The sequence below is a fragment of the Canis lupus genome, chromosome 12, assembly GCF_048164855.1.
Source record: "Canis lupus baileyi chromosome 12, mCanLup2.hap1, whole genome shotgun sequence".
Taxonomy (NCBI): domain Eukaryota; kingdom Metazoa; phylum Chordata; class Mammalia; order Carnivora; family Canidae; genus Canis; species Canis lupus.
In genome coordinates this window covers 8,908,486-8,921,848 of record NC_132849.1, presented here as the reverse complement: position 1 = coordinate 8,921,848, position 13,363 = coordinate 8,908,486, and the positions used below count along the sequence as shown (strand labels likewise).

General features: G+C 40.7%; 1 long non-coding RNA gene across 1 annotated transcript; it reads left to right on the top strand.

The window, feature by feature from the left end:
* The first annotated feature begins 3,072 nt into the window (after window positions 1-3,072).
* LOC140601073 (uncharacterized) lies at window positions 3,073-12,744 on the top strand. The gene is made up of 3 exons (XR_012004120.1): window positions 3,073-3,175; window positions 8,899-9,026; window positions 12,556-12,744. It is a non-coding gene; the product is annotated as an uncharacterized lncRNA (long non-coding RNA).
* The last annotated feature ends 619 nt before the right edge of the window (window positions 12,745-13,363 follow it).

Sequence of the window (13,363 nt, the reverse complement as noted above, 5' to 3'; positions counted from 1 at the left end):
GCGTATCCATTCAGCTATGTGCTGAGGGTCTGCCATGTGCCAGGCATTTAACACACATACCTCATTTAATCCCAACCATAAAAACAGAAGTTCAGAGAAGAAAGTTGACCAAGGTTACACAACCAGAGGCAGGCCAAGTCAGGAGCCAAACCCAAGTATGTCCCATTCCAAAATTCATGTGCCTCCCACTGAGCCATACCTACTTTCTCACTGGGACTCTCATTCTGTCTTCCCACCTAGGTTGCCCTTCAGTTCCCTTTTAATGATACTGTTCTGCACTTCACAATATTCAGACACCTCTCCTTGGTGAGGAAAATGCGAATTTGTCAGAAACTGATATGTTTTCCTCCCTCTCATATCTGTACTTATCTTTTAAGCATTCATCAAAGAATTGAGTATGTTCTAGCAAAAGGAGCTCTATCTTTTTCACAGCTTCAACGTCCACTCTTATGTTGACCCCAACTTCACCCCCATAGTTCACCTAAAAGTCCCTCGATCATGTTGGTAAACCTTGGTTCCTCTGGGTCTTCAGGATATACATTTTGCTCTTTATCAAAAGTCCCTATATCTCATATCAACACTGTTCTTCAAATCTCATCCTAATATCAGGGCCCTTCACATGCCCTTCTTTCTATGTAGGGCCAATCTGCAAATGGAATATTCTTCTCACTTCCTCATCCACCCTTCTTCAGGGCCATTCTATGCCCTCATTGGACTTATAAGCTAAGAACATGGCTGTCAACTAACTATCCTTTGGTATCCACTGATGAGCACACCAAATCTCCCTTCACCTGGAGGCATTTTCATCTTTGGAAGGGACTGATGGAGTGATTCCCAGCACAGCTTCTGAAGAGTGACTGCCTGAGTTCAAATACTAACTTAACAACCTACTACCTCTGTTATCTTGGCATTTACTTAACCTCTCAGTGCCTCAGTTTATCTAGGGGATGGGAATAACGGTTCTGTAAGGACAAATGCTGTTAATTGTCATCAAGTGACAATTAACTGCTGCAAGTGAATCTTAATGTTGACATTTTTGCCCTCTACATAAATGAAAGAAGAAATATTTGAGAGTTGGGAGCTTTGACATTTGCCACTACATTCATACTGTGTGAGTAGTAAGCTCTTCTGCTTAGCAATAAGTAGCAACAGAATTTCTGAGCTACAAATGCCATCACAACCAAGCCAGAGGCCAGAAGTTATGGACTCAAATACCAATGTAGCAGACTGGATATAGACCTTGCTTATGACCCCTCTGAAGATGGTAACCCTACTTGGCACCCACATGAAACTGAGGCCTCAATGTTTACAAGTCTTCCTTTGCTTTTTTCCTAAGAGATACCAAAAAATCTAGACTTTTATGTAAAATCTCCCCATTTTTAAATGTTGGCAAATTATTTTTATATATTTTATTTAAATTCAATTTGCCAACATGTAGTATAATACATGTTCATCTCATCTTGTGCCCTCCTTTATGTCTGTCACCCAGTTCAAATTAATTTTTTTAAGATTTTATTTATTTATTCATGAGAGACAGAGAGAGAGAGGCAGAGACACAGGCAGAGGGAGAAGCAGGCTCCATGCAGGGAGCCTGATACAGGACTCCATCCCAGGACCCTGGGATCACACCCTGGGCCGAAGGCAGGTGCTCTCGCTGAGCCACCCAGGCGTCCCTCAAATTATTTTTAAAATATTTAGCCTCTTATGTGTTTAAGAACAAAATACCAGCAGTTTGCAATCTCTGGCCTGAAGTCTGAAGCCCCACACCCCTAGTCACAGAAAGGACTTGTAGCTACCACATGCTGTAACCATGACTACAAATAATCCCAGAGATAGGTCAGGAAACTTTATCTTATTTATGGAGTACTTCCAGGATGGGAAACCTGCGTGTCCACTCAGCTATGTGCTAGAGTCACCCTTTTTTTTGCCACAGATATTAATTTACCACAAGACTGCTCTTGTCAGATCCCCCAGAATCTCCAGGTCAAATTCCTGGCCCATCCCAAGATTCCAGGCACTCACCGGTGATCTTATTTATGGTGTCAATTACTAATGGTGCTGAGATTAAGAACCCGGTAAAACAGATGCCAGACAAGCTGTTGCTAAAATTGTCTATGTATGGTTAGAGACAGAACCCTGCCCTGGGCCTGAGCATCTGTGGAAGAGAGGGGGAGGTTATTGGAGCCAGCACTCAATGTGTTCATGGTCAGGTCTGCTAAGGCCCAAAAGATGATCCATTTGAGGAAACTGGGGCTGGTGGCAGCTGTTGAGTAAGCCTTACTCATTTGAGGATTATGAGAGAGTTGAAGAAGCCTTGATAAGTCGCTAAGAGCCAAGTCTATCTTTGGAATCCAACATAATTTTCCAGCAGACTCAACCCATAAAGGCTAGAACTAGAATTAGCTAAGATTTAATGCCTACAAGTGGCCAAAATGTATATTTAAATTTTTTATTTTGGCATTGTTTGTACTGGCAAAATAAATAAATAAAATAAAAGGAAAGAATTGGATATAAATTATGGTACTTTCATCCAATGAAATAGTATACAGCCAGTTTTGGGAAAACTTAAATTAGTTTTTAAGAGCTATATATAGAATAATATGTATGGTATTATCCCTATTGGGTTAAAAACAGATGAAGAAGAAAATAAAAACCAGGTGAATGTATGTGTAAGTACCAGCAGACATATGAGTGTGTGAGCTGAAGAGTCTTAGGAAAAGAATCTAGAAAGATACATACCAAATAATTAACAACAGTATGCCAAGAAAAAAAGAATAATTGAATATGCTCTTGCACTTTACTTTGTTACAGCAAGCAAGAATAATTTTGTAAATCAAAAGGATGAATAAATAAAATATTTAATTCTCATGAAGTCAATTCATAATTAATATAGCTCCTAGTGTGACTCCAATACTGTGCTATATGCCATCAAGAATATAAAAGAAAAATGCCTCCTATCCTTGAATATTATAACTTACTAGGAAAGCCTATATATATATTAAACATTGCTCAAACCCAAGTAATCAAGTTCTTCCCATTCCATACATAAAAGAGACACCATTATTCCTATTTCACAGATGAAAGAAACAGATGCAGGGAAGCTCAGTGCCAGCAAGGGAGGGGACTGGGTTCTGTCTCTAAAGAACCAGGGATCTTCACTACTAAATGCTTAAAGGTAAGTATTTTTTTGTGAAGAAAAAAAGGTATTTCAATAAAAATTCATCAAGAAGCATTTAAAAGTCCTTGGTGAAGAAAAGATACCTGAGTTTTCAAGTCTGACTTTCTACACAAGTGAAATCTGTCAGCTTATTGCTGATCCTGCTTTTCACCTACTTCTTTAAACAGAATCTGCTGCAAATATTGACCAAAAACATAGATAAGACCCAGCTATGTCTCATGGAGCATCAGAGATGGCAGAGACCCTAAAAAACACCTCTTGTCCCATCTCTATTTTTAAGACAGGAAACTGAGGCCCAGAAAGACCTGAAGACTGTCATACAGCTGACCAGGGACAGGACTAGGATTTGAATCTATGGCCTTTTCAGCATATTCATGCCACGCTCCTCCTCATGAATAACCTAGTGACACATCAAACTAGCACTCCTAGGTATCCCAGTTAATGAGGCAGGTGCTCCCACCAAATGCAATCTAACGTTGGTTCAAAGTCTCCCAAATCAGCTTTGATGGAGCAAGCAGTCATTCTCCTCTAATCGTGTCTTCCTTGGAACAGTTTTTGCTATCCTGGTATTTTCTACCAGGAAGACAGGACAAACACCAGCACAATGAACATTTACCAAGTGCCTGTTATACAGCCCTCACTGAGAGTAGGGCTTTCGATTATATTATCTTTTAACAATCTAGGAAGTAGACTATGATCTCCATTTCACAGCTAATAAATGATATAACCAAAGGCTCAAATCCAGGCCTTTTAAAAATATGTCTAAGACATGTTCCCCTTGTGCTGCCTTCCATGTAGCAGGAAAAAAAAAAAAAAGAAAAAGAAAAGAAAAGAAAAGAAAAACCCATTGGATATGGCCCAAAGACTGTAGCTTCTTTAGAAGCAAAACATGTTAATAAAATCTCTGCTTCCAGGGGTGAGTCAATGAAAATCAAATAAGAGTGCATTTCATTCTGTCATCTCCTGACCTATAAAAGTGAGTTAGAAGACTAGACTCCTGGAGAGTCACTGCCTCCAGGCTCTACAAGAATCTCTGCTCATTTCTCAATGTTCCAGATTTCTGAATCTTGTCTTTAGGCCAGCTTCCTGCTCTCCTCTAATCACAGCAGCACTCCATTCTGTGCTTGGACAGTCTGTGAAATCTGTGCTCCCTTGGAGCTGATGATAGGCCTCAGGCTTAAAAATCCTATAAATTCCATCCTCTGAGTTTCTTGAGGTAGCCACTGAGGAGAGCTGAAAGCAAAAATTGATGTACCTCAGTGAAGTCTAAGTGTTACTCTACCACCCTCCCACTCCTCCTTAATGTCTCCTAGTTCTGATCAGATCTACTGTGTAGTGAGTGCAGTGGAGAAAAAGGATGATTTTGTGTGCACCAGCAGGTCCCTTTAAAGCTCATGCTCCTACAGTACAACTCTTTGCAAAGCAGCATTTTCCAAGATAATGAGCTGGAATGAATAAATCCCCTACTGCTGGTTCTTCTTTAATTATTTCCCTAAACAGAAAGGACTATGTCATTGAAAGTATAAAATGCACCTAAAATAATATTCTTCAGTAAAGTGCAACAGAATCAAGGTGTGACATCCCCAAGAACGGCCAAGTCACAAAAGACCTAGTCATGCTAGAGGCCAAGGTAAATAACTCATAATTTTGGATCTCTGGGTCCTGCTAGCACTCCTGAGTGGGCTTATGAAATGCCTGAACAGGCAAGACGGCCCCTGTTGAATCTTGCTTGACTTGGCCCTCGCATGGGTAACTCTTCTGTGCTTTGGCTTTCCCCACACATCTCACACCTTCCCACAAGTGACCTTTTCACTCTGTGCTTGGCTTTTCTATGGTGGGTTAAGTGTCTGCACACATTCACGTCATCAGGTTTATGGTGTGAAGATGACGTGGTATTGCTCTCCAAATATGCAAGAGGGGTTGAAGTTCTGCTTTTGTTCCTACGATCTTTTCTGGGATGATTATGGATAAAAAGGACAAAGTAAGAGGATGTATGTCCTCCCTTTTCTCCATAACACTGCCTCTTATAGCTCTTTGAGCTGCCCAGTACTTTTTATCAAAGTGAGATTCCACATATCCAGTGGTGCTTACTTCCTTGGATTCCTAAACTTAGACCTTTGCTGTTGCTATTTTCTACCACCCCAGAGCCATTTTCTCTCATATGAAATTTCCCAGAATTCCACAGGTATACTGCATCATGCAGCACTGGATACCTGAATTTCCTTAGAACATTACTATAGGACACCCTGATTACAATCATCAGTCCTCCACTTATCCTACGTCTGTGCTAAGCAGTCTTACTTTTTTTTTTTTTTAAGCAGTCTTACTTTTAACTATCCATTGTCATCTCCAAGAAGTCTTCCTCGACCTCTGGATTGACCCAACTGCTTCTCTTTTGTGCGTAACATCCATGTTTATCTCCATCATAGCATTTTCTTACTACAATAATTGCTTCTGCTTATGATCTGCCTCCATGCTGGGCTGTGAGCTTCTAAAATGTATGGACTAGTGCTGGCCTGTTTCAGGAGAATGAGCCCATTAGGGCAGGGCCTGGAGAGCTTAATAAGAAGACATATGTAAGCCCATATAGCAAAAAAACAAAACCAACATTTAGGAAAAAGACTTTATTGATGAAGCATTAAATCCTCTGAAGAACAGAGTAGACTGATAATGGGGTATGAAACCTGTGACCATTGACCGAGGTGTTTCTGGGAATCATTTCTGGAAGATGGAATTGCTAAACTAGTTCTTCTCTGAAAAGAATATGATTGGTGAAGGGACATGAGATGGTTGTTGGCTTGTACTGGGTGCTTCACTTTGTAAGCATCCTTTCTGAAGAGCATCACCAACAGCATTCTGAGGCCCAGATCTTGTGCTGTAATAGGGTTAAACAAAGCCTAGTTCTAGAAACCTAGTTTGGAAGCCACATAGGAAGATTTTACTGCATCTTTGGGTCTCTGGGTCTTTGCACAGTACCCCATGTTCTTACTTTGGGGTAGAAAGTGTCACCTGAACACCTGCAAAACTACAAGCTGAACAGAATGTGATCCTGACACTCTAGAAAGATGGCTTATATGTCCATGTTCACTTTGTGTTGGCCTCAGCCTATTGATAGTGATTATAGGAATGACTGGGGTACTCACCTGAGCCCCAACTACTCTTGGCAACCCCCCACAATCTCCCTGATTGACTGGAACCAATTCTGTGGCTGAACCAGCCCTTGTGGTCCTTACTATAATTGCAAGGTACATCTTTGAAACAGCCATCAGGGAACTTTGGAAAAAAAAAAAAAAAAAAAAAAAACAAGGTTCTTTTCACAGGTTCTGGAGGGTACATGGCATACCCAGAGCTACACAATGAGGTCACGAGGGACATGGACCTGACCTGGGACTCTCTCTTGCTGGGGCTGCAAGTGGGGTGCCTAGAGTTTCTCAAGTTCACTCTTTATTGGTGAATTTAAAACATAAGAATAGGAAATAGAGCATGGGAAGAAAAAAGCAGGGTCACTCCAGTGGGCTTTTCTAAAACGGGGAACTTCATGGGCAGGGTGGCTTTATTTAGTTGCATAATTATCAGTATGTTGGATGTTTTTAAAAAACAGTAATCTAAAAAAAATTAAAAATTAAATAAAAAATTTAAAAAATTAAACAGTAATCAAAAGCTTACTATTGAGCACTTATATTACAATTTTTTTAAAAAGCTAATTGTTAGGCACTTAACACTACAGGGTTATGCTTGGGATCTTTCTGGATGAAACCCAGTAAGAACTGAGAATGGTGAAAATTAACAAGGCAGGAAACAACAAATGTTGGAGCAGATGTGGAAAAGGGGGAATCCTTTCTTTTTTTTTTTTTAATTTTATTTATTTGTTCATGGGAGACACAGAAAGAATCAGGGACGTAAGCAGAGGGAGAAATAGGCTCCATGCAGGGAGCCTGATATGGGACTCATCCCAGGACCTCGGGATCATGCCCTGAGCCAAAAGCAGACGCTCAACCACTGATCCACCCAGACATCCCCAAAAGGGGAATCCTCTTACACTGTTGGTGGGAATGCAAGCTGGTACAGCCACTCTGGAAAACAGTGTGGAGGTTCCTCAAAAAGTTAAAAATAGATCTACCCTATGACCCAGCAGTTGCACTACTGGGTATTTATCCCAAAAATACAGATGCAGTGAAATGCTGGGACACCTGCACCCCAATGTTTATAGCAGGATTGTCCACAATAGCCAAACTGTGGAAGGAGCCATGGTGTCCTTCGACAGATGAATGGATAAAGAAGATGTGTATATATAGAATGGAATATTACTCAGCCATCAGAAAGGACAAATACCCACCATTTGCTTCAATGTGGATGACACTGGAGGGTATTATGCTGAGTGAAGTAAGTCAATCAGAGGAGGACAACCATTATATGGTTTCACTCATATGGGGAATATCAGAAATAATGAAAGGGATTATAAGTGAAAGGAGGGGACCTGAGTGGGAAAATTTAGAGAGGGAGACAAACCATGAGAGACTCCTAACTCTGGGAAATGAACAAAGGGTTGTGGAAGGGGAGGTGGGGAGGAGGCTGGGGTAACTGGGTGATGGGCACTGAGGAGGGCACTTGATGGGATGAGCACTGGGTGTTATGCTGTATGTCGGCAAATCGAACTTCAAAAAAAACAAATAAACAAGGTCAAAAAAAAAAAAAAAGAACTGATTCTTTCTGGGCAGCCCAGGTGGCTCAGCGGTTTAGCGCCATCTTCAGCTCCGGGCATGATCCTGGAGTCCTGGGATAGAGTCCCATGTTGGGCTCCCTGCGTGGAGCCTGCTTCTCCCTCTGCCTGTGTCTCTGCCTCTCTCCCTCTCTGTGTGTGTGTGTCTCCCATAAATAAATAAAATCTTAAAAGAAAAGAACTGATTTCTTCTATAGTATAAGCTTTCTTATGGTAGGGAATATGACTTATCAATAGTATTCTTGGCATTTTGCACAAGTAAATAAATATAAAATTAAAAATCCATAACTATCTTATGTTAATGAGTAGTGCAAACTCTGAGTGGGATTGCCTGAGTATGACCCTGTGCAAGATTCTTGGCCTCTGTAATTTTTCTCTTACCTGCTTGATATAGGCATAAAAATAATAATATTTTGGCTCACCTGGGTGGCTCAGTGGTTGAGCAACTGATTTTAGCTCAGGTCGTGATCTCAGTGGGATTGAGTCCCGCATCATGCTCCCCACTGGGAGCCTGCTTCTCCCTGTGCCTATATCTCTGCCTCTGTGTGTGTGTGTGTGTGTGTGTGTGTGTGTGTGTGTGTGTCATAAATAAATAAGAATCCTTAAAATAATAATAATAATAATAGTAATGCTGGCATGTAATAAGCACTCAATAAACATTTCTTGTTTTAGAGTTATTACCACTTGGGAAAAGTTCATTCTGCATTGCATAAATCTTTGAGATATTTTAGGAGAATAGGAAGGAACTCCTACTGAAAGATACATCTTACTGATGAGCTGACCTCTAGTGGGGTAAAGTCAACTGCTCCAGATAGTTTTGCCAAACATTCGAGAAGCTGGGACTTGATGTTAGCCTTACCTTTACCGGCTGGGTTTACAAGAAAAACAGATCAGAGAAAGTAAGTGTAGTTCAGTTCCGGGGCTTGCAGGGACTCCCTGATGGCTACCAAATCTGTCCCCAATTCTTCCTAGGCACTCACCTAGACTGTATATTTCCCAGTTTCTGCAGGTAGACATGGCCATTGGAGTTCAAACTACAAAGAGGAAGCCATGCAACCAGTTCCAGGACTGATAAATCTCCCAAATTCAAGTTTCCACTCTTTCTCCATCTGCTGCCTGAACAGAGAGGTACCAAACTTAAGTGTTGAAGACAGTAGGGCCTAAAAGGAGCCTAGTTTCCAGAATTGTTGCTTGGAGGAGAAGCCACCTAACCAGGAAGCCCAGATCGGATTGCAAGATGAGTGAGAAGTTAACACTAATGTGTTACTATTTGAGGGTTCATATGTTACATCATCCAAAGACAACTTAGAGGGGCTCTCCCTGCTGGTAGGTAGAAGAGGGATGTGCAGCATGGCAAGAAGGGGAAACTCCACAAATCCTTCTCATGGAGCCCAGAAACTTCCAGAGTGAGGACTGCTGGAGGATTGACCTGGCAGTCCTCTGGCAGTCTCCTTTGTCCACTTCAGCTTCACTGGGTGAAAACACTAAAAAGGATTCAAAACCTCTTTGGTTTTCTGTGCCTCTACAGGGCCTGCAATAAAGTCTAATAAAAGCAGAAAGTGTGAGTAGGAAGCATCTGAAGTGGGAAATGCCGTTAGGCTGGCCCATAAAAGATGAGTGCTATGAGCAGTAAAATGAGCTAAGAAGGAAAACATGATGAATGTTTTCTCGGCCTTAAACAGCAAGATCCCCTTTCACAGTCCCACGTGGCACTGCAGGCCTGGCTGGAGAAGCAAGGGGCTCTGTGCAGAGCTTGACTCAGGGACTGTGGCAGTGAGCCTGTGCCTATGGACCCTGGTGGGTTTGGGGGGATGTATATCGATGTATATTATCACGTCCCAGCCCCCCTGGTCCTTACCAGGATGAAGGCTTCCACAGAGGCCCTGGAGGAAATTCTGAATTGCCCATGTTACAGAGCTAGGACATCTCACATATGGAAAGGAAATCCAGATTCACAGTACCAGGAGCAGACAGGGAGAACATTTGACTTAAGAAGTTTGAGATTTGACTTGAGAAGGTAAACATCCTCCCCCCACTGCCTACTGCCATAACTCACTGTCCCATATAGAAAGGACTTGTATTTCCTGTGCTGCTCCCCACACTCACACTTAGACACCTCTCTCCTCAGTTTATGTAGTTGCCAGGAGTTCCTCAAACAATTCAAGTTTGCCTTCTCCATGAACACTTCTCTCTTTATTACAGTCCCTTTGAATCTCATTTTTAGAAAAACATCAGAGTGGAAAGACCTGGGCTGAAGCCCTGTATTGTTACTTACAAGCTCTGTGATTTTGTGCACATTGCTAACCTCTAGGAGTTTCTATTTCCCCATCTATAAAATAGGGATTAAAATACAAATTCTGTAGGGTAGTTGCAAAGATTATGGGATAAACTTGCATAATGTGTAACATGTAATAAAAACTCAATAAAAACATGTTTCCTTCTAAAATTCTGCAGAATATATGGTCATTACTACAAGTGTAATGCTTTTTACTGTTCACTGTTTCTTATGCACGTATCTTGACTTCTCAACCAAACCGAAATCTTCTTGAAGGTAGAAATTTTCTACATCTCTGTATTATATAGAACAGTTCTGAGAAAAATTATAGAATATCAAGCCATATTTAGTACTTTTTTATTAATTGTTACACATAATTTATCTGATTGCTGTTAGTTAACAAATAGTTTTAACCTTCTAAGGAACTCAGATAGAAGGGTTGGATGACACTCATCCTTGGCCAAGGAAGTCATGAAAATAGGACTGTACCGGGGCCATCAGAAGACAGATCAAATTTGAGGAGTCTCTAAATGGCCCCAGTCCCAGAAGACCAGCAGCCAGGCTTCAGCAAATAAGAATCAATGCCACAAAAAAAAAAAAAAAAAAAAGAATCAATGCCACAAAACCCTGGGAAGAACAAAAATACCTGGTCTCAGCTGGTGCCAGACTAGCAGAGCATGTCCTCCAGTGAGGATATGGCTGCCCTCAGGGTAATCTGGAGCAAGCAAATTCTGAGATGTTTACATGTGTACTTGCCCAAATGTCATCTCCTTAGAGCAGTGCTCTTAGAAAACACTATTTAAATGAGTGTTCATCCTCATTCTCCAATCACTCTCTATCATCCTGTTATTTGTAATTCCTTCAGGATGATTCTTACAACCTGAAATTATATTATTCATTTGTTTGCTAGTGTATCCTACAGCAGTCTCTCACCAGACCATGAACTCCTCAGAAGCAGGAATATGTCTAATTTTCCACCTCTGTGTCCTCATGCCAAGGACAGTGCTTGACACAGAATAGGCATGAAATAAATGTTTACTGAAATTGAACCAGATGAATGAATGAAGCTAGTCACAGGCATGGCCCTCTCTGGAATTCAGATCTCCAACTGACAACTGTAAGCACAAAAGAGAAAATTTATCTTTGTGTCTAGGTTTCCTCAGGAGGATAACTGTCCTTTAGCTTATTGAATGCAAATTAATACAGCAGAGCTTCTCTGAAATCCTCCAAGTACTAAGCAATGAATCAAACATTTGGCATCAGCCAAACTGCTCTGTCCTTTCATCTCTACTCTCTATATGCTCACTAATGATAACATATTTCACAGGAGAGAATATTAGTTTATAGGCTACAAGAAGATTATGAATTCTTATTTTATTAAATTACTAGGCTTGAATTGAGATGCTATCATTTTTCCTCCAAAACTTGTTTATTTATTGACTTTTAAATTATCTCATTCTTAACCCACCATTTCTGCTATAAAAATTCTGAGCATGATTCAAAGTTCAATCAGGTACTACCTCCCAGAGAAAACAGTTCCAACCTTACCTTCTTACACTGAGCCTCTCCTCTGAATTTTCAGTCTTTTATATCATTTGACTCACAGGCACATGACTGCCTGAAAAGCGAACCCTTTCAAGAAAGAAACCATGACATGCATTTTTTTTTACCCCTCCATTATGTATTAGTGGATCCCAACAAGCTAGTATCTACATTAGATTTATATTAATCTGCCATGGAATGCTATATGGGGAATAATCTTTGTTCATTTGGGCCCATTAATTTGGAGTGAATGATAATTCAGCCATACAACCATTTTGCACTATTCTTGAAAAATGGGCTTGGTCAACAAATTCAGCAGTAAGAATAACTATGCATTGAGATTCTGTTGCAGGCCACAAACTTTCCAAGGATGCAAAGAGGAACAAGACAGCCTTTCCTCCAGAAACATGAGTGAGGGCAGAACAGATTTCTAATAGCTCTTTGTATGTAATCAGTGTGCCAATTATAAGGAATTTTCACCATTACATTAAAGAGAATTGGGTAGAGCATATTCTCAACAATTTTTTATCCAGTTTGTTAAAATAAATATTTTTATTACTTCCCCATTTGTAGATAGAAACACATGCCATAATTGAGATGTAATTGACTTGGACTGCTCTAATTAATCCAAATAACAGAAATTTTGTACTTAACACTCATAAATGATTACTGAAATTCTTATTCTGTTAAATGAAATTTCTATGTAAAGCTTGCTCTTTGGCATACAATGATTATCTATTGCCTAAAAAACCTCAAACACAATTAGGTCAGTGCATAATATCTGGTATGCTGCTAAGTCATAAAGAAATAACTGTAAGCTTTATATGTGGTTGCTTTCAGTCTGCCATTATGAAGCCAAAGATTTCCACATAAATAGAATTCAATGGAGATCGGATTCTACAATCCATGGAGATTCTCATCAGCCATCATCCCAGCTCTTTCAGCAACCATGTGATAGCTAATGGAATTACTCCGCATTTCAGTCTTTGAAGTTATTTATAAAATCAATGCAATGATTAAAATTTTTGCTTCCCCAAATCAAGCTCCATTTCCAGTGAATGAGTGTGTGGTAGTGGACAACTTGACCCCTCAAATTAAGCTCTGGTGAAATGGGTCATGGGGCTCCCAGTGTCACTGTCAACCAGGGAAACAGTCCCGGATAGAGGTAAAGTGGGAGGTGTAGAGTTCTGGCTCTGCTGCTTCCCAGCCACTTTGAAGTACAAGCAGGTCACAACCTTTAGAATCCTTGTCTCCCATTTGCAAAACAATACTTCCTACCTTTTCCATCCATTGTGGTTACTGTGAATCACAAATGAGAGAATCTAGAAAGAGAGAAGATGGAAAAGTGCTCCTAAGTGGAACAGCCCGAGGCACTTTATTGATCTCTTATAAGTCGTCATTTGGTATAGGACAATTCAAAATCACTCCTCCAGCGCTGTGGTGACCCATTTAAAGGGGAGGGTATAAATGTATGACTAAAGGGCCTCAGAGGCGCACTCACCTCACTCCCTTAGGTTGTAACTTCTTTCCTGATTGTTCAAGTGCCTCATGGGACTGCTGCTGGGGCTCTGGCAGCAAGACTCATGCTAACTGCACAGACCAGGAGGTGAAATTGCCAGCTTAATCACCTGCTACCTGAGGGACTTAA